Consider the following 26,916-nt stretch of genomic DNA (forward strand, 5'->3'; position numbering starts at 1 on the left):
ATACCAGGAAGGCACAACTTACGAGGCAAATAGGCTAGGAGATAATAGTGTAGGGTGGCCAGTTCCTTTCCTCCTCCACTCCATACATCGCCGACTAGCTACAGCTTACACTAGGTACTACAGTTATGGATCTTATTTTTTGTTTTTATTGCACATGGTGGTCGGTCGCACGGTGTGCAGTTTTGCATAATAATAATAATAATAATAATAATAATAATAATAATAATAATAATAATAATAATAATAATAATCTATCATCACGCAGTACATCTCACTTTATATTTGTCAGAGGAAAAACAATTGTTTATATGCATCTTAAGTGTGATTAGTGTAATATGTTACTATCAGTGATGTATGCAATGGAGGGAGAAAGGTACTGGCCACCATACCCCGTTCTTTTGTGGCTTAGTTGCTTAATGAGTGATGCCTTATTGGTGTCACTTATGAGATCCAAACCTGTTTCCGGACAGTTGACCAAACAAATAATAATAATAATAATAATAATAATAATAATAATAATAATAATAATAATAATAATAATAATAATATTATTATTAAATTTATTATCACCACCATTTACGTCATTATCCACTTGCAAGGCTAGATCCAAAAGACTAATCCGTTCTCATTTCAGTACATCTGAAGACATCAATATTAGTGAAACATCAACAAGGCTCCGGGTCACTTGAGCCACATATTAATTTTCAATAAGCCTTTGTGAGTTATTACAGCTGAACATGTTAGATTCCGAGTCAACTTTGGTCACGCCGATGCATTTGTAGCGGAAACACTGCCACTTTGGGTACAGCAAAGGACATAGGAATGAGGCAAAGTGTAATGTAATCTCTACTTCGCTTGTTATCTTCTTCAGAGATAAGTTCTGGCATACTCACAGATCACGCTGCATTTTTTTTATCAAATAGTGAAACATGTAGTTTTTTATTTATAGTCACACAGTAAGAAGAGTTTTTGTTCTCCTTTTACAAAGTTTTAGGCCTACACGATCAGATTTTATAACCGAAATTTCAGCCGTAAGCTGAACTAAAACAAATGGAACGTACGATTTATCAATAGCACGATTAGAAGCTCACGACGTATACTACCAAACGTAAGTTACAACATTATATGAAATTAACTTGCCTTCAAAGAATCGTGATTTATCAGGTGTTCAGCAACCAGTATCCACCTACGGCGCGCCCTGAAGTTGTATACATGACGAGACACAACGTATCACTACAAAAAGCAAGCAAGAAGGCGAGTTTATACGTAAGCCTATATCAAGAAATTCGTTTTTGTGAAGATACAGCACATTACGTTTCTATCGAAATAAAAGCAGGGCCTTTATAAACAGGAATAAGAACATTGTCAACATTATCAATTCACTTCTTAGAATAACTCTGCAACTGTAATTACCGAATTATTTAATAACGCATTTCATATTGTTTTCTTCAATAATATTTCATGCAATTAAAATTAAATTAGAGTGGATCGGGGGGAGATGCCTGACTTTTTCTTTGATTGAAAATTTAAGATACTGTTCATTTAGTTTCGAATTCCATATTGAAATATCAAAGTCTGGAAGGTATTTTGAAACTATATTTTTGGTACAAAACAGAAAACATTAATTACCTTGTTTATAGATACAGGTTTTCTTCTTACCTGCACTGTAGGCATCTTTTCCCGATAGTCGGGATAGCAAACGCAATTAACACATTTACCGATATATGTATTTTACCTGAACTTTGTTTGATACATGTATATAACAAAATTTACTTAATCTAAAGCTCATGGACAATTTCTCACTCGTTTATCACTACTTAGGAACACTCTCATTGCATATATTTTATTGCCGTGTGCAAGACTCGTCAAATCACTTCTTGCACACAATGAATTCAATCCAGTACATTTTTTGTCATCATTCTTTTTAGGAGGCGTTTAAGGGTACGGTAGGAAATTCCGTATGACTGAGATCCTCTAAAACAGTTCATACCCTCTGTTATAACATGTTACATCGCAAGTTGAAGACTGTCCTCAATCCACTGACTTCTATCAGAGGATCTTAAGAAATGTTTATTCATTCCCTGCAATAGATAAAAAAAAATAAATAAATAAAACTCTTGCAACAAGTTGCCATCTTACCCCGAAAAAAACTGATCATCTTCCCCAAGTATCGGGATAAGATGCCTAGTGCTGTGACGCAACCTAAGATGGCGGAACAAGGTCGTTGGTTGTTAACAATACAAACTTTATAACTTTTAATACAATATGCATTACAAAGATTTAACAGTTATTACGAATTCAAGGATGTATTAAAAATTTAACATATCTTTGCAATTATTTTATAGCAGAAAAATGAGCTGTTTTCTTGCTTTTCTTCTCCTCACAACAAGAACACGTGGCAAAATGGGTTAGCTTCCACTCTACAGACAATCAACTGTCTTAGTGATCATGAAGACATGCGCGTGGCGTTCTCTCTTGGAAGAATGTGAAACTACAAATAAGCATCTTTCCCAGATAGTCATCTCCCCCCGATTCACTCTATGGTTTATTTAACGACGCTCGCAACTGCCGAGGTTATATCAGCGTCGCCGGTGTGCCGGAATTTTGTCCCGCAGGAGTTCTTTCATATGGCAGTAAATATACTGACATGAGTCTGGTGCATTGAAACACACTTAAATGCCATCGACCTGGCCGGGATCGAACTCGCAACCTCGAGCACAGAAGGCCAGCGCTATACCGACTGCGCTACCCAAGCCGACTATTTCACGGATATAATATATAAATGTACAGGGCCTTTCATAAGAAACGAGTCTATCGAAAAATTAACTATTTTTGGATATTTTTTGAACTGATGTTAATCCTCACGAGAAAGAACCCTTCCTGGTGTCGTACAGTCGATTTGGAAACAAACACCCCCTCCCTATCAAATTTATATTAATTTCCCCAATTTCTTGCCATAATCAATTTAGTCCTAAACTGCTTACATTATTTTCTAATTCGTTTATCCAATTCGACTTAGTTTTCATCGTTTGTAGATATCTTAAACATCTTTTCAAGATATTTTCTTCCTTCTCTACAATATAACCCAAAAATGTAAATTCCTAACTAATATTTTACCCTACTACCCTCAATCCTCATTTCCAATCTGGCTGCTATATTTGAGGAGATGGAGGGATAATATTAAAATGGATTTGAGGGAAGTGGGATATGATGCTAGGGGCAGGATTAATGTTGCTCAGAATAGGGACCGATGGCGGGCTTATGTGCAATGAACCTCGAGGTCCCTTAAAGTCCATTTCTAAGCATTATGCAAGTGTAAAATGATAAATATTTTAATGCGAAACATATAATAAAGTGACCCAAAGTTGTGCCATTGAAACGGAAACAAAGAGCAATACAATAAAATTACCGTATATATTGAATAATGTGGAGCATGGACCATACGAATCCAAGATGAAAGACGCATTAGATCTGCTCAAATCATATTTTTTAGAACTGCTGAGCACAGTCTTTTGGATTAAAAACGAAATGAAGGAATAGTTAATAAACTCTAAATAATCCCTATAGTTGAATATCTCCGTGACTATAGACAAAAAATTGGTTACAACACTTCAATAGAATGCAACGTTCCAGCATTCCAAAACAGATTATACATCCTCAGAAGAAGAATATATGTGGGTCGACTTTTCCGAAGATGGTGCGAGACGTAACAGGTCACTAGGCTACTACTTGGCAGGCAGAAGATGATGATTAAGTAACACAGTAAGAGTTGAAAAGTTAGGACTGTAAAATCTGCTGAAGAAAAGATCACGTCCAACAGCAAGTAGCCTATATTCATCTTCCGAAGAAAAAGTAGGCTACGAGTTCCAATCAGAATTATAATTTTAAACGGCGAGTTTTACTTCATTTGGAGTAGTTCGTTTTTAAATCCCGGATACACTGAAGATTACTGGCTTATATTAGTGTTGCCAACTTTAGCGGTTTTGAGGGAGTGTCTAACGACAAAAATTACGAAATATCGACCAACGACTTTTCTGGAGTTTTATTAATCATTTGGCGACAAATTTAGCGATATTTACGTTTCGTCATTTTAACTATTTTATAACAAGATTATTTGGAAACCTTTTTAATTTGACAATATTTTAACATTTTTATTATTATCACAGAGAAAATATTTTCCTTCATACACTTTCAAAACTTTATAGGAACAACCCTGCATGATCAATCATGACATCTTGGACAATCCCTTGCATTACCTTTCCTTTGGCAAATTCTTGATGCTGTTAAATGGTGCAGTATACATTTTTGGGGATGAGGGGTACCAGTACAAATATCCTTCTGGAACTAACTCTAATAATTTTCTACTATACTCCAACCAGAAGAAAGTCTCAGTGGAATGAGACGGAGCGGGGTAATTCTATGAATGAATGTTAATGTCATAAGATGTCATAAGGTCACACACGTGGATACTCGCATCTGCATTGGCTAACTCTCACAGCACAAACGATAACACTGATACACACATACATATACTACCCTAGTTACAAAATTAGATCACTGTTAATCTCCTGGTCTTTTAATCCCTCCATACAGGAAATAACTTATGCAGGAGAGCGCATGTTTTTTAAACTGACGTTATAACGGTAATATTATCTATCTACTGCGCTCCAATAGATGACGCAATAGTAAGCACATTCCTTTCACGGTTGATCTCCTGGTTGGAGAACAGTATGTTTGCTATGGCCGTACTTGCTCTTCCCTATCCGAATGCTGAGGTAGAACGCCTGTTCAGCCAGTCTAACTTAGTGAAACCAAAACTACGCAAAAAATTTATATCAAAACAGCTAGTGCTATTCCTCACGCGAGGAACACCTGGAAGATTTCGGGAAAAACGAGTTACAAATACCAAATTTTCTTTAAGTGTTTTGCGGAAGACTGGAAATATTGATGCGTAACTTATTATACGTTCCATTTCTGGCCTATATGAATCCTACAGTAGAAGAGGAGGATATATCTGTAAAGTTAAGATACATTTTTTTATATTGTTAATCAAACTTACTAGGCACTTGGTCAGTAATTGAGACTCGTTCAGACATGGTTTCTTGTAAACAGTTCTCTTAATCTATCACAAAATATTTCAATATCCGGTAATTTCATCACTATAGAATTTTCTTATTCTAGGTTTAATTTGTAATTCAGTAAATACAAAAATATTCTTTGTTCTTACTTCTATGATAAAATGTCTAGCTTTCATTAATCAGGTAATCTTGTCGTACTTTAATTTGTATTGTAATTGTAATTGTAAATTTAATATTAATTGTAATTTTATTGTTCATATTATAGTTGTAATTCCCTGGCAGAGGGGCAGAGAAGGCCTGACGGCCTTATCTCTACCAGGTTAAATAAATAAATACTACTAATAAATACTACTTTCCAGTTTCTTTAGATACGCTTTTCTTTTTTACTTGTAAATTGAATTTGGCGACTCTGAGGTTACGATTGTTGGCTACACTGCTTATTATGTCCACTCGTAGTCTCACCGGAGACGTTGGCCAGTAGACATCTGAGTCTGTCACATATCGTAAACTAATAAACAGGATCTATCGTACCTAGCTCTCCAAATTCATCACGACGCTGATCGGACATCGGTCCCACACACTGGCCGGAATTTCATTAAAACCTTTTTGCCCATGAGGACAAGAACCAAGACGTCACCTTTTGTACTAATTTTCCCCGCCCTGAAGATGGAACTTGTATATGCATTTCAATGTAGTTCCTATACCCAAGCGATGTTAATTTCCAGCGCACGGTGGGATACCCAAAAGTCTGCTCCTGAACACAATCACCGTTAAAGCCTGAAAACTCACAAAACTAGAATGTGTTTGGAATCAAATACCTAACTTTCTGATCAGAAGTCATCACCTTTCTAACGGCTGTTCTGATACCGAGGTTAGACACGAAAAGGGTGTACATGAGTGTTCGAAAATCGCTTGCTTGGGAAAACTGCACCTTCAGTCCTTCACCTGTTCTACTCACTTTCTGCTTCCATTAAAAATGACATGGGCTATCGGCCTCTCTGCTTCATGGAAATAGCTGCAACTGCCCTTTCCGATCACCGCTATTCGCGGGTGCAATGTATTCCAGACACGAGATAGGGGTTCGTCAATACATGGGTCGATAAGGTTAAGTTTTGAGTTACATATATATAGCACATACTCATTGCTCGAAGACAACGCTTCACTTTGACTTCACAGTCGAAGTCTAGCTTGCTGTTTCGATTTATAAGGTAATTATTTCATCACTAGTTTTACCCTGTACCGAGATTGGTATGCTTAGGCCTACATATTTTGTGGTGGAGCTTTTGAGTGTTTCAATCGTATATTAGTGGTGAAAAGTGAAGTCCTGTCCTTGGGTAGGAAACTATGAATGAATCAATGAATGACTGAATGAATGCAGAACGATTTCTTTTCCAATACGTTAAGCTAAAGCGCAAAATACTACATGGAACAAACGCACATTCATTCACGTAAGAAAATAAATTACATTACATACATACACACACACACACATATATATATATATATATATATATATATATATATATACTCTAAATACATACATTACATGTACACTCTTTGACACGGAAAATGGTCGCTCTCCTGTAGCGTGAATTGTCCAAGTGTCGATCGGATTAACGCGAGATTATCACAGAGAAATATTAAGCATCGAGGTCCGAGGATGAAATCAAGTCGTAGCAGCGATGTATCTGTATGTCATGAAACAACATATTCCCAACGAAGCTTTTATTGCGTAGCAATAGAGTCTTTCTCCTCGTTACAAAGATCAGGCTTCGAAGCTCTCTACGTAAAACGCACGAGTGTAAACACAGCGCACACGATGAGATGGAACGTAAAGGCCCATTCACAATGAAAATTAAACATAGCCGTAACATAAACGCAGAAGTTTGCGCCCAGGCTACCAAATGGGATCATTCACAATAATTCACATAAGCATTGACATAAACATTACCGTAAGACGTTAACATAAAAGTTTGCAAACTCCAAACTTTCATGCTTATGCTTACGTTATTTGCAAACAGAACACAATCGTCGAGCGCTGAAGTATACGACAGAATATGAGGAAATGGCGTCGTTGTTATGTTTCCGTGGTTACCAAGTATGTTTGCTGTTATGTTTATGTTCCTATCGTGAATGATGGTATGACTTCTTGATTTTACTGTAACGTTAAGTTAACGCTTACTTTATGTTTAATTTTCATTGTGAATGAGCCTTAAGTCTTTGAACAGCGAACAATTCCCGTATCAAAGGGTACATACATACATAAATACATACATACATACATACATACATACATACATACATACATACATACATACATACATACATATTTAGGATCGACATAATAGAGATAATACTATTCGTACTTCATAGTTGACCTCTTAATTTTACTCAAGTAATAGAAACATCCCGTAGAAACCAGAAAACATGTTTTTTTTACTACATGTTACACATGCGAACCTAGCTGAACGTGCCTGATGTGGGTTGCTATGAGAAGCTTGACACAATGGCAGGCGACGCGACGTGTGGGCCGCCATAGTGTCTTAATGCGTCGAAACCGTGAGGAGAAGCAAGCCTTCTTTCCTGTGTGGAGATATTAGTGGACAAGACGGAGTACCGGTCAATATCCCAACGACAGTCCGCGCTCCCCTCCAGGGCTGAGGTATTGTCAGGCAGCTCACAGAAACTCGTTATGCCTACTCAAGCCTACTTTATCAATATAAGTGAGCCTCAGCCGTAGCTTCGTTAACCAGACGGTCTGATGTTCGATTCCCGAACGATTTTGTTCACTTATTATTGACAAGACAAACTATGACATTGTGCGAATATGGCTTCCAGGTTTAGCTTCCTGAGTAATATTAAAGGGAAAAATTGTTCCGGAACCGAGTATCGAACCCAGGACCTTTGGCTAAGCGCGCTAACCCTCTACCATTGAGCTATCCAGGAACGATACACAGCCACGGTCCAATTCTTCCCTTTATGTCCATCTACCTCGAGTGGGTTGACAACCGTCAAAGACCCATCATGGAATGCATACCTACTATACTATATGATTTAAAGTGTACTCGTAGTTTCATATTATAACGCACATGAGCGTTTATTATGCGAATCTGGCTCCCAGATTTAGCTTTTTGTAAAGCTGATTTGAATAATAATAATAATTGTTCCGGAACTATAACATTACCTGTTAGTCTTAACATCACCACCGGTCTATCACTATTATTCAAAATACTACATTCCTCTACGCTCCAGTATCTTGCTTCACGCTTCCAAAGATTGTCAATCTCAAGAGCAGGTGCCTTAGGTGTACTTCTAATTCCCCAACATAGAACTTCTGCATATTATTCTTCATCATTTAGTGTTGCACTACCTCGACTTCGAAATTCTCTCCAGCGCGAGATCAGACTGTCGGATCCTAACGTCGTTTCAGAATAAGCTTAGAAAGTTATTAGGTGGAAGCTAGACATGTTTATTATACTTATGCTTGTGTGTAAGCTAATGTTTCATATTAATTTAGTATCGTCATTTTCCATAACAATGGTCCTGGAACACAACTATGGTCCATTCACATTTTGTACTCCACAATGTAATACCTCGTGCATCTGTATTTTTGCTGTACTGTAGACACCTAGTCTGAAGTCAAGTCACTGCAGCTATCTACGAACGGTCTATATTATTTCTACAATGTTCTTTGAATAGTTGTACCGTGGACCGTAGTTGTGTTCCAGGACCATAGTTATGGGAAATGACGGTATTTTCTTTTGTCCCTAGATTTATTCTTATTTGTAATATTGTTTCGTTAACTTTCTGTACGTTTGAGAAGTATCGTGGAGGAGGCTAGCTAGGATAGCGAAGTATAATACGTAGAAAATTAGTGAGATCTGAAAATGGAATGTACACAAGAAACAGACATAATAACGAACATATTGGACATTGGTGTAGTATGTTTTAGTAACAAGTATTATTAGAAACAGTGTTCGATATAAGTGAACTGAAAATCAAGAACAGAGTAGTAAACGTGTCAATTTTGAATGATCTAAATTAAGTTGTTAGGTTTTAAAGTACATGGGGTCGAAGGTCAAATTATAAGAGCATCTACAAAAGGTATATCTGTAATGAATGTAATTGTGGCACCGGATACAAAATTGTGAGGTCCACGTTACATGGATGTAAATGTTGACATCACAAAAAAAAAAAAAAAAAACTCTCTGTACGTTATTTTTCTGTATACTGTATATTCTACATATGAGTAGTGTATGTTTTCAAATTGTAAACTATGTTATATTATTACTAACATCTATGGCATGTATCATTAGCTAATCTCATTGAACGTAATAGTGTATTATATTGTACCTCATACTGATTTACGATGAAGTGGAAGAGATGGCCTTACTTCACTCTACAAACAATTCTAATTCTAATTTATAAGGATTATAATTTTAGGTCTATTATAGTTTCTGAAAACTTTGACAGTTGAAATTGTTCAACCCATCTTTTCCTTTGTCCTTCGATATTTTTTCTCCTGACATATTTATATCTAATTATTACTTTCGGATTATAATCGTATAGTATTATTTTAACATGCTCTTTCCATTTGTCACTGTAACAAATTATTTTGCCTGTTCCTTTAAAAATGACTATAGATCCTTAAGAGTAGGCCTACTATTTTATATTGTTTCTCATCTAGAAGTATGAATTCTATAAGTTTATAAAAATATATTTATACCGTTTCAATTATTTTGTTAGACACGAGTAACTGTGTGCAGTTTAGCGTTTTTTTTTATTGTAAGAGCCCCTTGATTACGGTTCTGATGATGATGATGATGATGATGATGATGATGATGATGGTGATGGTGATGATGCATGTTTATGTATGAAGACTGGTTGGACGCTTGAGTATGAAAACCATTACAGATATATTATACAGAATCAGTAAGTAGCCTATGTAACTGGTTTTCTTTTAAATAACCCTTTTCTGAATTGGCGTTAGTTTCTGTCGACGCGAGGAAAAAAAAGCGTCTAACGGAATGATGCAATAAATCAATAATCAAATGATACGCTGAAATGCGGTTTCAATTCTAATCTATCTCAAAGTTGTCCATTAATTACGCCGCGGAATAGTGTGACACACTGTACAAGACAATTCACAACGAGGAGACGACAAGGACAGGGATGGTTAATTAATCACTCACAATGAATACATAAAATTATGCAAACACAATTAAACCTATATGAAAATGACTCACACAGACTGAACATGCCGGCCAGCGTGATAATCTCGGATAAAGTTGAACAATAAAATAAAAAGATGCAGAGCAAAACAGAAGATGACAAAGGACAAAGAAACTAAATAGAACGACATTGTTAAAAAAGCAGATCAAGATATAAACAAGTAAATTGTAAAATGAATAGAAAGCAAAACATGAAGCCAAAAATAAAACGAGAGCAGGGAAAAGAAATGTGGAAGAAAACAAAGCAAACGAAATTAAAGAGTGGAAATGTGAAAAAGACAAAGAAAATGAAAATAGAAAAGAAACTGGGACAAGGAAGAAACGAAAAAGATGAGAGAGGAAAGTAAAGGAACGAATAATAAACGTACTGTACAAAAAAATAAAAGAAATTGACGAAAATACACCGGAAAGAAGAGGTTAAGGAAAGAAAATAAAGGGAGGGGAATGATAAGTATAGAAAGCAAAGGAAAAAAAAAAGATTAGAAAAATAAAGAGATGATAAATGAAAGAGAAGAAAAGAATGAAAATGAAAGGGAAAAGATAAAAAGTGGAAAGGATGAAAAAGAAAGAAAAGATAACGATGAGAAAGGAAAAGTAAACCCAAGAAAAGAACTGAAATGGAGGGGAAGCTAAATTGAATTTGATTGAAGCTATTGAAGAGGAGAGGAGAGGAGAGGAGAGGAGAGGAGAGGAGAGGAGAGGAGAGGAGAGGAGAGGAGAGGAGAGGAGAGGAGAGGAGAGGAGAGGAGAGGAGAGGAGAGATTAAACAATTAAAAGGGTTAAAAATGTTAGAATTATGTTTGCCGTCTTATTTAGCTTATCAAAATTGTATGTGATTTATTTATTCACATACAAACATACAGTAGAAAACAATAACAGATTAATGTTTTCGGCATGGTATGCCATCATCAGATCGTAAGAACCATTAATAACAATACATTAACATTTACAATTATTATGAATACAATACCATAGTTATAAACAATTGCCATGTGATAAATAAAAAGAATAAGTTAAAATAGAGCAACTAGTTGATCATAATATGGTACCTATATGGCATTAAAGTTAAAAACAAGTGATATAAGCACAGTCTAGTATATATACATTCACGAAGCTCAATACGTAGTAAATATGCATCCGTAGATAGTTGCTAACTATTAGGGTCGCTACTATCGCCTCATTACAGACAATGCGAAATAGTACCTGCACAGTCTATTGTTTCTAGTACCCTCATAAACTCAAGCCTCGTGACTGTATATACTGGATTGTCATATAAGGAAAACGTTAATCTGTTATTGCTTTCTATGTGTTGTGATGTATGTGAATAAATAAATCACATGTAATTTTGATAAGCTAAATAAGACGGCAAACAATTTTAACATATTTAACCTTTAACAATTCAGCTTATCGAAAATCCTACAAACATGACTATAAATGAAAAGGGGTTAACAATAGAAAAAAACAATAGGACATGTGAAGGAGAAAACTTAAAAGAAAGAGAAGAAACAGATTTAGAATATGAAAACATGAATCAATTTAATCAATGAAAAGTGATCAGTGAGTGAGTAAATAAATTATTTGGTTAATGAAGAATATGATTGAATCGAAAATCACGGAAACTAGTGCTACCCAAAGAGAAGATCAATGCAGGTTTTTAGGGCAATAATTAACAATCGCCAATAGAACAGAAACAGATAAACTCATTAGTAGCGTTGTAACGTGTGCTGCACAGAACGGATATGTGTAGCAAGCACTCCTGATCGATACGACTGAACTGTACTTGGATATTTCTAACGGAACCCGAAGTGACGTGGCGTCTTCCTGCATCCACATACAGTAGACAACTGGCGTTGCACCGTAATCCCTCGGTAATTGCACTTCAGAATAATGGGGGACTAGGCAACAGCACACATGCGGTATAGGCACCAGTATTATTATTCTATACATCGCAATTCTTTTCTAATTGTATTACGTATATGAGATTTAATTGCATCCTTTGCGATTTTCCATTCTTCTTCTATGTACGGCAGGAAGAAAAAGATAAAGAGAGAGAGAGGGAGGGGGGGGGGAGAAATAAAAATAAATTTTGAAAGGAAAAAAAAAAACAAGCACGAAAGAGGAAAGACTTGCGTCCTTTTACCAGATGTCCTCAAGAGGGACGAGCATTTTATTGTAGACTCTTGGCACTCGAAATGCTTTGGACACCATGAGGAATGTGTATAGTAGTCTAATTATTATTATTATTATTATTATTATTATTATTATTATATAATGGGAAATGCCTGCTATTATTGAGTTGAGAAGCTTCTGTCATCCAGTCTGCTTTAAAAAATACTGAAAGTTAGAATTTATAAAACAGTTAGGATCTACCCGTTCTGTATGGTTTTGAAACTTGGACACTCACTTTGAGAGAAAAACAGAGGTTAAGGGTGTCTGAAAATAAGGCACTTAGGAAAATATTTGAGGCTAAGAGGAATGAAGTTACAGGAGAATGGAGAAAGTTACACAACGCAGAACTGCACGCATTGTATTCTTCACTTAATATAATTAGGAACATTAAATACAGATGTTTTTTAGATGGACAGGGCATGTAGCACTTATGGGCGATTTGAGAAATGCCAATAGACTGTTAATTGAAAGACAGGAGGAAAAAAGACCTTTGGAGATGCCGAGACATAGATGAGAGGATAATATTAAAATAGATTTGAGGGAGGTGGGATATGATGCTAGGGACTGGATTAATCTTGCACAGAATAGGGACCGATAGCGGGCTTATGTGAGGGAGGCAATGAACCTTCGGGTTATCTAAAGGCCATTTGTAAGTATTATTATTATTATTATTATTATTATTATTATTATTATTATTATTATTACATATTCTATTATAATCATGCAATTCGAAAATTGCATCTAATCCTGTCAATAATTTATTCTTTATCTACTGATGAACTTTTAATACTATATTCATTAAATCATTAGTGAGATCGAAACTCAGATATGCATCTGTAGTTTCGAATTGTCATAACTGACTCGACTAAATTAGAAAGTATCTAAGGAATATATCGTTAATGTTCGTATACATTCCTGTCCAGTGACTGGAAGAATAGTTACTGGTAAGAGAAAAATTGTGATTATTTCAAATGTTAGGTCTACCGTTTACATTCCAGTCGCCAAGATCTTGATGCCCTATTTCTATTCAAGGTCTTGAAGGTAATATGATCTTTGAATCTTACATAAACAACCTTAGCTTTCGCTTTCCTATGAAAGATATGAGAACTCAGAAACTTTCCTACAACAAAAATTCTAAATCTCTTTCCCAGTTATCCAGATATATTAAAACTGGCTACTTGCATAGCAGTAAATTTAATCCTTTTAATTTATAAACTTAAAATTTGCATAATTATAAAATATGTAACACCATTATTAGTGTTGTTTTTAATATTGTATTATTATTATTATTATTATTATTATTATTATTATTATTGTTGTAACCCTTGTGTTATTCTATTATTGGCCAATCACTGTCGACTTGCACATTAATTAATGTGTTATTAATGTAACAGTTAGTAAATAATTACTGTAACAGTAATATTATTATAAACATAACGCATAGGCTATAAACATAATGGGAATTATGATTACACATTTCGCTCTCTCTTTTGTGTTATACCTATTTCTTCTAAATCTAAGGCTGGTATTACACTACCAAAGTTCTCTGACAAAGATCTTTTATAAAATATATGACAATGTAATGGGTTTTATTTTATAAAAGTTTTTTTGATAAAATACCTTTTACAAAATGTAAGTGCATCTTATTATCTTTAAATAGAAGGTTTTCCTAGCTTGAAACCAACATGACGGAACGTAAATATTGTTGGATTGTTACTACGACCACCAATATGGTGATATGAGAATACGAAGCAAATGAAATATTATAAAACACAAAACAAGGGCTACAGAAACAGAAATAAAAGACGCGAAGTGTACATAAAAATAGCAGACTATAACTGCTGTACAGGACTCTGGACAAACTGATAATTATCTTCATCCATTCTCAAATAATTTAAATAACTTTTCAAGTCCTCGCATTGCATTTTTTTAGAGAGTTTTGATGAATACTTTTCTTGTCACGTCTTGCAAACCATGGTTTAACCACAGTCTAGTATATACAGTCACGAAGCTCAATACGTAGTAAGTATGCATCCATAGACAGTTGCTAACCACTAGCATCGCTACTATCGCCTCATTACAGACAATGCGATATAGTACCTGCACAGTATGTTGTTCCTAGTACTCCCATCAACTCAAGCTTCGTGACTGTATATACTAGACTAGACTGTGGTTTAACCCATAAACGTTTCCTTTTCTGTTCATTTTTTTACCAATATGCATATTTTAATATTATGAACTAATTGTAGCTAAACATGCATAGTATTGTTCATAATTCAGTTTTGTATATATGTAATAAAAAAAAAAATTGTTTAACTATCAATGGAAGCTGATGGATCTTGTTCCCTAATTTTAGGTTATCTTTGACTATTACACTCTTACTACGTCATACTACTTTTGACCAATAAAACGGTACGAAAGGACGTATTTCAACCAATCATGGCTGCTTATCGCACAATTTTATCGCGTCCCTAGCATTTGTTTAATTTTATCGCATCCCTAGCATTTGTTTCTTTGTTTGCCAACATTTGAAACTGCGCTGGTCTGGACGTCAATATATATATATATATATATATATATATATATATATATATATATATATAAAATTACAAACCACTCCAGTCGATGCACAGCAGTTTCAAATATGACTCGCATTGGCATTCAAGAACAAGAATTAATAAAAATCACTGATCATACCTATGCATCTTCTCAAATCCGATTTACAAATAAATGAAGAGCACCATTCGGAAATCCTGAATAAGTTGAATACACCATGTAGGCCTAAATCAACGAGTTCCACTTCTATCACGCACACGTCCAATATAACATCAATTGAACCACCAACCACATTCAAATTTGAAAATTGTACATTCAATAATTATTCCTTTTAAAATTATCCGTTCGGAAATTCTGAATAAGTTGAATACACCATGTAGGCCTAAATCAACGAGTTCCACTTCTATTACGCACATGTCCAATATAACATCAATTGAACCACCAACCACATTCAAATTTGAAAATTGTACATTCAATAATTATTCCTTTTAAAATTATTCATGTTTATTTTTTATGTATGTCATCGTCGTTAATTAAAACTTTTCTAACACTTGTGTATATTAGTTAGGTTATGTTATAGCTTCTGCTATATGATATTATGGATAGTCACGTATCAGAGATTGTTTAATATTAAGATTTATTGAAAATCATCTGTCAAGTGAAATTGATTACTGGGATTCGGATAATTGAAGTGGAATGTTGCATTTTAATAAAAATGAAACTGAATCAACAAAGCCTTCTTGACTAGTAACATTGCCATCGTGTATAATAGATCGAGAACTTCTCGACGAGAAGGCATTGCTCACTACTGCCATCTAGCATGCATCTAGCGTAACATTTGTAATGTTGAGATGGTACAATAATACATTTGAAGACAGTTGTATTTTCGTAAGTCAATTGATATTTTATTGTATTGGAATACTTCGTTACTTCTAATCTTTATATACTTTCTTCTAATCGTGTAATAGTCAATTAAATCCCACTCGAGTTTTGATTTTCTGTAGATAAATCAAAACGTCTAGTGAGATTACTGTTGATAAAATATTTTGTATAATGTAATATACTCAAATTTCAACCTTTTATCACAGATCTTTGATAAAATATTTTATCATACTCTTTGTCAAACAACTATGATAGCGTAATACTAGCCTAAGCAATGAATTTGCACTAGATAGTTGTGAATGTATAATAGTTCATAATGTTCACGAGAGTGAAGACAAAGAGAAAACAAATAGCGTATTACTTGAAGGTAGATTGCCGTAACGATGATGATCATTATTATGGCCGTAGAAATGATATTATTTATACTAGTTTTATTTGCAGGTTCAACTATGATTTTAGCATTACATTTCATTTCTGCTAAGTCTGAGTCACGTTTTCCCGGGCAGTGCCGCAATAGAGAGGAAGAGATTGCTTAAATGTTTTTATCGGCATACGTGTCACTGCAGGAGGGCGCGCGGACAGGCGCATTGTGATTATCTATATCCCGTATGCTGCTGCATATGATTGTCCGTAGCTTGCGAAATTAAATATATCAAAGAGTTCAATGCTCGTTTTCAGGCTTGGAATTGTTTTATCAGACTGTGTTTCGGGGGTACTGTCATTTGTAGAAATAAAAATCTTCTTTGTTTGTTGACCGACATGGAACTATATTCAGAGAATGCATTAGCCCTTTTATTGAAGCATGGAACAATAATTTCAAATTTCACTGATATCCAGTACAGATGAGAATATTTTGATTAATTAATTTTACACGGCAAACTACTTACTTCATAGATATTGGTTTCCAAACTTTGACGTACACCTTTTAAATAATAATAATAATAATAATAATAATAATAATAATAATAATAATAATAATAATAATAATATTAATAATAATAATAATAATAATAATAATAATAATAATAATGACTTGTTTGTAAGAATACCATACAAATTCAGAATTAATTAAACTAAAAGAAATACAAAAATCAAAACCACCACGATCACCATCACAAAAATCAAAACCACCACGATCACCATCACAAAAATCAAAACCACCACGATCATCACCACAAAAAATCAAAACCACCACGACCACCATCAATATCATCGTCATCAATCATTTGGATAATATGTTCCATTGTGTATAGAATCAGATATTATGAAACTAAAAACATTTGATATCCATACTACTAAGATTTAAAATCATCCGTCCTCAAGTGAGGTTGACTACTGGGATCCGGAATTAACAAACATAAAAGATAAAGGGAAATGAAACGGGCAAAATACGGATTAGATTTGTACATTAAAACAAAAATTTACGTGTTAATATATAGATGATAGTGTAAAATTTGAAGAGAGGCCTTCAGAATTTCCATTACAATCTTCTGAACCTCATAAAAGGGAATTTTAAAGGATTTAAGAATATTACAACCCCTCGCTCCAAATAGTAAGCCTGCAACAGCCCAGTTGTAAAGCGAAATGCCATATTTTTCACTGAGGTATTGAAGACAAGGTACATATTTAGCTCGCTTGTCATCATTAACCTGCAGTGCTTGATTCGTGTCTCGTTCAAAGCAAATCGTAGAGTCTAAGATCATCGCTTTCTGGGTTCTTCTATTGATGGCAATTTTATCGACTCTTCTATGAGAATCATCTTCAGACACACACTGAATCTCCTCATGTAATCTCCTCATGTACTTCCCATCCTCTGTTTCTTAGCAGGTTGGCAATTGCTGTACGGACACGATGGTGTCTGTTGTTACGCAGTAGCTCTCCCTTCTTACAGAACCCCAGTACGTGGCCAAGTGTTTCAGCTCATTATATGTTTTAAGCGCATGCAAGAAAAAATAATTTTACTAGATTTCGAATTCAACGTCATTTATTGCTTTTGATTTCAAATTAATACCATCAACTTTTACTAAAAATTATTATACTTCAGATGCAACATTTCAATATAAATTGATTCGTACCGAATATTAAATCAATTTCTTTATGTGCTTTAGGCCAAATAATTGTTGTAGGCCTACAGTACACAAACGAGCAAACACCGTTGTGGAGCAACGGTTAGCACGTCTGAGGCGTGAAACTAGCGGGCCCGGGTTCAAATTCTGGTTGGGACAAGTTACCTGGTTCAGGTTTTTCCGGGGTTTTCCTTCAACCCATCAAGAGCAAATGCTGGGTAACTTTCGGCGCTGGATTCATCTCGCTAGCATTATCACCTTCACCTCTTTCAGATGCTAGATACCCATAGCTATTGAAGCTACTATACTTTCTGGTCCTAGAAAGTGGTGATGGTGGGCAGCGTTTTACTACGGTCGTCTTTTATCCCCGGAAATATTTTTGGAGACAACCGTTTCCGACATTAGGAAGATACAAAGAGTTCCTCCTCCTCCACCCGGAACTGAAATTTAATTCTTTTAGCCCTTTCTCTGTCGCTTTACTAACAGAATCAACACGACTCTACGCAAACTCGTGTGCCAGTATAAAGTTAATGAAACAAAAGAGAACCAGCTGAAAGATTAGTAAAAAGACAGGATAAAATAAATGAATAGATATTGTAGTTCCAAAAAATTCAATAAATGGAATATTTCTAGAATACTTCGCATATGTGATGTGAATGATAAACAGCAATAGTCTACCTTAACTTTATTACACTCTAACATTTAAGTGATATCAACAGAGACCCAGAAAAGCAAGAAAGATCCTTAAAGCGGCGTATAATATGGAACAGAAAGTTGAAGAAATCATTCATCTGTAGGCTTTATACATTATATTACTATGATGTACCGAAGTATATATTATGATATTTCCGTGCAGGAATTCTGCATTATCATATGGTGAAGAATGGGTAAAACGGAGAAAAATTCTCTCCGGCATCGGGACTCGAACCAGGGTTTTTAACTCTACGTGCTGACGCTTTATCCACTAAACCGGGTTCGAGTCCTAGTGCCGAAGAGAATTTTTCTCCGTTCTACCCATCCTTCACCTTCATACAGTGTATAAATTACTGACATCTTTGTGTGTTACAAGACTAATTTTAATTATACTTCATTCAGCGTTCTTGAAAACACGAAATAAAACCTGTGTTTTGGTCGATAAGGCTGTACATTATTGTTTACAATAACAAAACTACAATTGCCAAAATATATATGGTTCCTTTAGAAATGCCAGTCATCGCTAACAACGAAGTACAGTAGGCCTACAAAAAGCTGGACAAGAGAAAGAGAGAAGTTGTGAAATAGGAATAATGATGTACAAGCCACAATGAAGCAATTTCTTTATTTTAAATAAATTTCTACTTAGGACCAACGACTTGGGAAGGCTTTTGTTAGAAAGAAGCGAAAATATACCAATTCATAACCTCACTGGTCCATAGCCATTTGTGTACTGGTTTCGTCGACATAATGCAAGTATAACTTGAAAAAAATGGACTTCAAATTAGATTGAGACTAGTTGCAAAGACTCGGTTGTCAAGTCTTCGCCATTAAAAACAAGCCAGCTACCAACAAACAACAACCAACATTCTACAGTGGTATTCAATCAGGAGTACGCGGGTTTGTCTCGAGGGATACGAATGCCATGGACTAGGTACCGGTATGCAAGAATGCTGACATATTTAGATTCCCAGACTGATTGTCCAGTGACATTTAGTTCACAATATTTACGTCCACATAAATTCTTGTCCAGTTGAGATTTTAGTCAACAGTAATTTTATGTAGGCCTACCTAACAATTTTGTCCATCTACTTATGTCAACTTACAAAAATCGTTCACTGTATAATTTCGTCCACCATATTGAAATGTCCTCAGACATTTTTGTACGTTTTATATATTTTTTGTCCATATTTCTTAGTCCACAATATTTATGGTCCATTGTAAGATTACTATATTATTTACAGAATTAGGCTACATTAGGCTATTTTATTTCAGTCATATACAATGAAAATAACTACAAATTTAATTTTAGAAGTAAATAGAGAAACATTTAAATAACAAAAATTATTTTCTACTTCTCCCTTCATCCCTCCCGGTATTGCATAATTTTAATCTGTAGTTGATGACACGCAAATATATAAATCGAGCACATTTTGTGCTCTGTTGACAATACGTAATAATGAATTTATTTCTGGTAAAATCAGTAGTATTTCCTGATCTTCAATGGCCTGAGTTTCTTCGTTATTACGGCTGCGGGAGGTTCATTTGGGTGTTGTTCTGCCCCCCTCTTTTTTTTCAACGTTTTTCGCACCAACTTTAGTTCAAGAGGAGTGGAGGCCACAAAGGAAAAAACACTAGAGCAGAGGGAATCGATCCGATGCCGTGGATTGAACTTCCGCGTAGCTCAGTGGTTAGAGCACTTGGTACGTTAAACCAAGGACCCGGATTCGATCCCCGGCGCCGGAGCGAATTTTTCTCCTCTAATAACCAAAAATAAAGAAGGTAAACTTGCCAATTCTAAATGAGACAGTACAGCAAGTGAACAGCTTCAAATACTTGGGATGTACTATAAGTAGTAACATGAGCTGCAGCCAGGAAATCAAAAGGACAGCAATGCAATGGCAAAGGAAGCTTTTAATAGAAAAAGAAGCATCTTCTGCGTACCTTTGGAAAAAGAACTAAGTGACCAGTGAAGTACTTTGTGTGGAGTGTGGCATTGTATGGGGACGAAATATGGACATTATGGCGAAGTGAAGAGAAACGAATAGAAGCATCTGAAATGCGGATATGGAGCGTGTGAAATGGACGGACAGAATAAAAAATGAAGTTATGTTGGAAAGAATGGGTGAAGAAAGAATGATGCTGAAACTGATCAGAAAGAGGAAAAGGAATTGATTGGGTCACTGGCTGAGAAGAAACTGCCTACTGAAGGATGTACTGGAAGGAATGGTGAACGGTCGAAGAGTTCGCGGCAGAAGAAGATATCAGATGATAGACGACATTAAGATATGTGGATCACATGCAGAGACGGGCCTGCCCATGGGCAGAATATTTGTGTATGTATGTATGCATCACACGCACACACCCATCGTAATAAGCCTGCATAGGTCTATATGTCCCAAAGTTGCAGCACTCATAGTACAAATAGTCTAATATATACAGTCATGAAGCTCAATACGTAGGGAATATGCATCCATAGATAGTTGCTAACCACTAGAATCGCTACTATCGCCTCATCACAGGCAATGCGAAATAGTACCGGCACAGTCTATTGTTCCTAGTATCCTCAACAACTCAAGCTTCGTGACTGTATATATGTACTAGACTGTGGTACAAATTCATGTTCTATAGTAAAAAAAAAAAGACAAATGCAACAAATAATCCTTTCTGGTTCTGTAATAGTTCTTCCGATAATAAATGCTTTTGAAATTAAGACGGTGATTGACTGATGTCAACCATGCCTTTTATATATTCATCTACTGTGATAAGTATGTTATGCTGAGCCAGTGTTCTATCCGTACAGCAGTTTGTTGTAATGATGCAATTAGCCTATTACACTGTGTACTTTGAGAAGAATGGAAGATTTCTAATTCTAAGTCAAATAATTTCATTTCTCAATATAACTATGTTCAATTTCGTTAATATTATAGTACACTTGTGTATCGTTATAGTAATTTTTATTTATATTAATATAGTACAGCTATAACGATTTTCTTTCCGGTTTGTATACCCTTGTCATTCGGAACCGGTTTCCAAAGATTCTCAACTCAAAAAGTAAACATCATTGATGTCATGGCCGACTCGGGTTTAGTTTTTCTGTGTAGCTTTAATCAACATAAACCGAAAACAGTCACACCTAGACAATGGTTTTTTTTCACATTTCTACTCCCTTTGTGACTATAGGATATTATGCTACAGTATTAATGAAGAGTTCTGTGTAATCATACCAGGCGTGATTTATGAAACGATTACGACACAGCCACGGTCAGTAAGTAGTTCAAAGAACGACAATCAATAGGTAATTTTGTGTGTTTGCAAGTTAAGGTTGTAAGTAATTTTTGTCATCAAAACTAATTCCGAATTTATGTACATAGACAAATTACACAGAAATGCCTGTTAAGTGTTATTGCATAAAAAGTATATATCTTGCACTATTACACATAAGTACATATTCTTACATACCTACAATGGACAATCATACTTGTGTCTGTGACCAAAGAATTTACAAAAACTGTTATAGGCTTTAACATTGTTAAAAACAAAATGGAGTTGCGATTGGCTATTGTAATGGATGGATGGATGGATGGATGGAGATTTCTGTATTTACATTATATTATTTCATTATGCCTCTTATTTTTATTCTTCGTGTTTCTCTCCTTGAAACACTCATAGAAAATTGCCTCTAGTTTGTAGACTGATTCTCACTAAGAAAATGTATTTTACACAATAATTTGTTAAAAGTAAACTATGCAGACTATATAAATAAAGGTTGACTATTTCAATGTTGAAATAATGAAGTTGATATTAATGTCTAATCGACAACATACAACACGCTGCATGTTTACACGTTTGATAGAAATTAACACTGCTGAGATTCTTTCAAAACTATTAGACCAAGACGTAAGAAAGTCACATTTTTATACACTGACTTTGTGTTTTAGAAGGCACTGACTATACACTACTCCTGTATTACATTTGCAGTTGATTTTTCATTCTGAGGCTTCAGCTTTTAATTTAATAAGGAAGCATAAATTGTAAATGTTTAAAAAATAAAAATAATAGTACATATGTGTTTCTAATATAAATTAGAATATCATAAACTTTATAATTATATTTGCTAACAGAAACAGAATTTCAAGCCCACTTAGTTCGCATTGGCAGTACATGAAACACCATTCACGAAGATATGCCTATAAGTAACATACTAATGACCTAATTCTGATGATAATATATGTCAAGGGGCAGTGGAGGATAATATACTAAAATATGAAGTGTACGAACTGTATAAAAGTCTGATATCATTTATACTCGTATAAAACGTAAAGGACTCGAACGGCAGAACATGTACGACTTCTCTTGACCGCATATCAGAAAGAAACCCTCAGAGCAAATTTCTTCGAAGCCTGAAGAGATGGAAGACCAAGAAATAGATGGGAAGATGGCCGAGCAAAACAAAAACGGTTGGAGACAAAAACTGTAGGAGGCCGAGGCCCGAACCTGAGCTGTAGCGCCAATTGGATAGAAAGATGGATGGATGGGATTGATTAATTGAGTGATTGATTCCGATAAGAAAGTGATCAGTAAGGATTCTGAAGACGTTGGAAGCATGTCATGATGGATTTTATAAGGATGAAGCTGAAAACTGGACAATTTTGTTGCAGATGTATTTTAAAAACTAGATTTTTTTATTTTAAACTTTAGATTATTATATTGATAAAATTCTCTCGAATGACTTTTGAAACCGGCATGTCAACTAATACAATCAGGCTATTTTAAAGATATAAATGATGTCTGCGTGACGTAGCAATTACGTTATACACCCTCTAAGCAGAAATGAAAAGCTATAAACACTCAATTTTACTTTCCCGTCAACTTGCTTCGTGTTAACATTAGAAAATATTGTGCAGAAAGTATCAACATATGAATCTATAAAATTAAGTCATTAATATGACTTGATTCCTTTATATTTATTCTACATTTTGAACTGGAATGCAACTGCGATTTTCTCAGTATTGTATTAAACCTGAGTAGTAATAATCCAATCCAAAACATTATTCCATTTAACATGTTATACTGATTCTGTAACACTGTAAACTTGAGAATGATAAAATCCTCACATTACTTTTTTAACTTAACGACATACAAAAATCGCAACTAGACTAATTTATTTTAAAAGATCGGAATATATTTACATTTGAAGTCTTAAGATATCCTCAGAGAATACGTACTTGAGTCTTTCCTCATTCAAAACGCTTATAACGAAGGTGCAATATACTGAATGTCGCCTAATAGTTTCGACGTTTCTCTATTTTATAAGGAAAGCATTATAACCTATTAGTTTTGAACTAACCCTACACTATTATTGAATGTAAACTCTCTCTATACCTGGCGTAACATCTCTTCAAGTTTAGGTCTTTTCAGTAATGAGTTATTTATCTTCAAACACATTAAACTATGCTACCATAATCAAATTGGAAGGTTTATACGCTGCTGCATTCAGATGGAACGACGTAACACCAGTTTAAAACTGAATAGGTATTCTTGAATTATTTATAATGTGTTTAACTGTAGATTATTGTGGAATATAATGTTCTCGATGACAAAGATTTATCATCATGTTATATGCTCGCTCGGCGCATTAATCTCCACGAGCAGCATAATAATCGCTAGGCCTACAAATACTATACACACGGATATGCATTATGAATGGGTACAATTCTGCTAACACAACAGCGAAAATGTAACACTAAAGTTATTAGTAGTACTGATTTTATCATATATGTGTACTTTTACGAGTCAATGTTTGAGCATCATTTCAGCTTAAATTAGTTTTCTGTACTTAGGTGCCCATTGCTTGTTATTTTATAAATAGAAATAAATACATTACATAAAAATCTATGTGTTTAATAATTAAAGGGGAGAAATTGTGTTCTTGCTGATCTAGGATAATCCGATTCGCAAAATATTCATGAGGAAATAGCAAAATTGTATTTTTATAATGATAAAATAATCACAATATAGTATTTGATATACAAACCCGTTAAATTTAATGAGCAATTTTTTTCACATAACTTTTCATCTAAAAACCAAAGCCTTATTTACTTATTGCAAATTACGTAATTGGTGACATTTTCTCTACATAATACCTAATTACTATAAAAAAAACGTTCATTCAGCGATAAAAGGTCGTTTTAAATTTTTATAAAACCAAACGAAAGACGTATGTACATACGTATGCTTGTGAAAGAGGACACACGACGCAACCCACATTTGAAATCGAATAAATTATTTTTCAAATGTGTAATTCATAAATATGGTAATACAACTTCACATAGGTCTACATCATTTTTATAATAAATAATTACTGAAAATTATTTTTTTCGAACTAATAGTTTTTTTCTTTTTCACTTCCGGGTTTACGCAGTTTTACCTGTTCACTAATTTCTCTAGCTACATATTAAAGTACTATTGTAGCAGGTCTTGTTTAATTGACATGGCATAATAAAAGGTTCATTTTCAGCCCAAATTTATAAACCCTTACTCCAAATTACGCATATTAAAAGATCCTTTGGTATAATTAACTGATAATTGAAACAGGATTACTGAATTATTATTCTTTAACATTGCATTCAACAATATAACTTGTGTTTTCACTGCAAAAATGTAACACAGACCCGTCATCTACGTGATTCATCACAGCAATTAACGAATAGGCATACTATTATAGAAAGTTTACGTGTTGGATTAATATTATTGACTGTTTATTTACGTATTCATCCTTTTATAGGTCGCGGCTACTAGTTTTAACTCGTATACATTCGATAATTATTACACGCCTAAAGCTATGCAGTTGGCATGAATGAATGATTATATTGTACAGTATATTTTAACGTGCCTGTACCTTAATTAGAGAGGGGGAAGGCGTTAAGAAACTTTGTAAAAAATAACATGGCCGGCGATTAAATGTGGCAGCTGCAATTGTTTCTATTTCACTATGGAAACATACATAGCACGTCTTTTGTTATATAACGAATTGCTTGCTACGTCGCGTAAACTACAAATTTTACAATCTCATCACCGCTTGTCTTGTGTCATTGACAGCAGACGCTACATACTTTAAAAACAGAAATCTGTCGATGGTGTGAAAAATCAATGTTATCGGTTAATATATACGAATAACCCGTTAACGTCAATGGTCAAGTTAATTTTAGTACCAGGTACCTGCGAATAATAAAATTTACCACAATACTAAATTATACTCTCAGAAAAGTCAGTTAAAGGAGACATACAGCATTGTTGAACGAAGTTCTTTGTGGTTTCATATATTTTTTTCTGACAGGCACTAAAATGTTCGAAGAACGGTGTGGTAGTATGGTATGGTTTGACTTGAAAAATGTACTAACACTACATTCACACACAGTAGAAACTTACCTTTAATTGCATGATCCCAAATTACGAGAAACAAAAATGTGAAGTTAAATGTCACTTGATTTACACTACGAAATAAAATGGTAAACACTTAATATTATTATCTTCAACCTTCACACACTTTTATGGTCCTGTTTCGGTCACAATCTTTATGGCTTCTAAAACAGATGAAAATCCACACATATAAACACACATGTGTAACGGAAACGAAAACAAAACCACACAACACGTAAAGAATGTATCTTTTTTTTCACAATTTTGATTTACGAGTTAGAGATGTATATTTTCCTTCCCCCTCCCACTCTGAACAGCTGAATCCAATGTCAAGGACACATGTCATAGACCACGTGCTTGCAACGAAAAATCCATTTAAATCTGCTAATTTTCATAGTCAATTTTCCTATGGTTTCAGCAGCGTTTCTGCTCGGCACACAAAGATTATTTTTCCTTTGCTCCTCTAACCCAAGCTTCTCGTTAGCTCGGAGGTAGGTATGTCTGCGAGTGTGTTGGTCGGTTGGTTGGTTTGCAAGATGTCTGCCCTCCGTTTGTGAGGCAGCAGGGAGAGAGAGAAAGAGACGGCGACCGAGAGAGAGAAAGAGAGAGGAGCCTGGGTGTCATGCAGGCAGTCCACACAGCAGCAGAATTTCAACGTTAGAACTGCCAGCCTGCCTTGGCGAGCGAGCGAGGGGTTCGGGCAAGCAAGCAAGCAAGCTAGATTATGGAACACTCCAAGTCAATAATCATATCCCTCTCCACTGCCTCCTACTCCTCCCCTACTTTCCTCCTCTCTCTTTCTCTCTCGCTCGCTCTCCT

At 34.9% G+C, this 26,916-nt stretch overlaps 1 protein-coding gene across 19 annotated transcripts in view; it reads right to left on the bottom strand.

Moving 5' to 3' along the window:
- LOC138701480 (bromodomain adjacent to zinc finger domain protein 2B-like) overlaps window positions 1-26,916 on the bottom strand; it is a 1,224,400-nt gene that overhangs the window by 1,122,143 nt on the left and 75,341 nt on the right. The window contains exon 1 of one of the 19 annotated variants that reach the window (XM_069828407.1): window positions 26,107-26,717. The exons of the other annotated variants lie outside the window; for them this stretch is intronic. The gene's annotated coding sequence lies outside the window, so the exon portion shown is untranslated. Of the gene's footprint in view, window positions 1-26,106; window positions 26,718-26,916 lie in introns of those variants that run through there. 19 annotated transcript variants of the gene reach the window in all.

The sequence above is a fragment of the Periplaneta americana genome, chromosome 1 (assembly GCF_040183065.1).
Source record: "Periplaneta americana isolate PAMFEO1 chromosome 1, P.americana_PAMFEO1_priV1, whole genome shotgun sequence".
Taxonomy (NCBI): Eukaryota; Metazoa; Arthropoda; class Insecta; order Blattodea; family Blattidae; genus Periplaneta; species Periplaneta americana.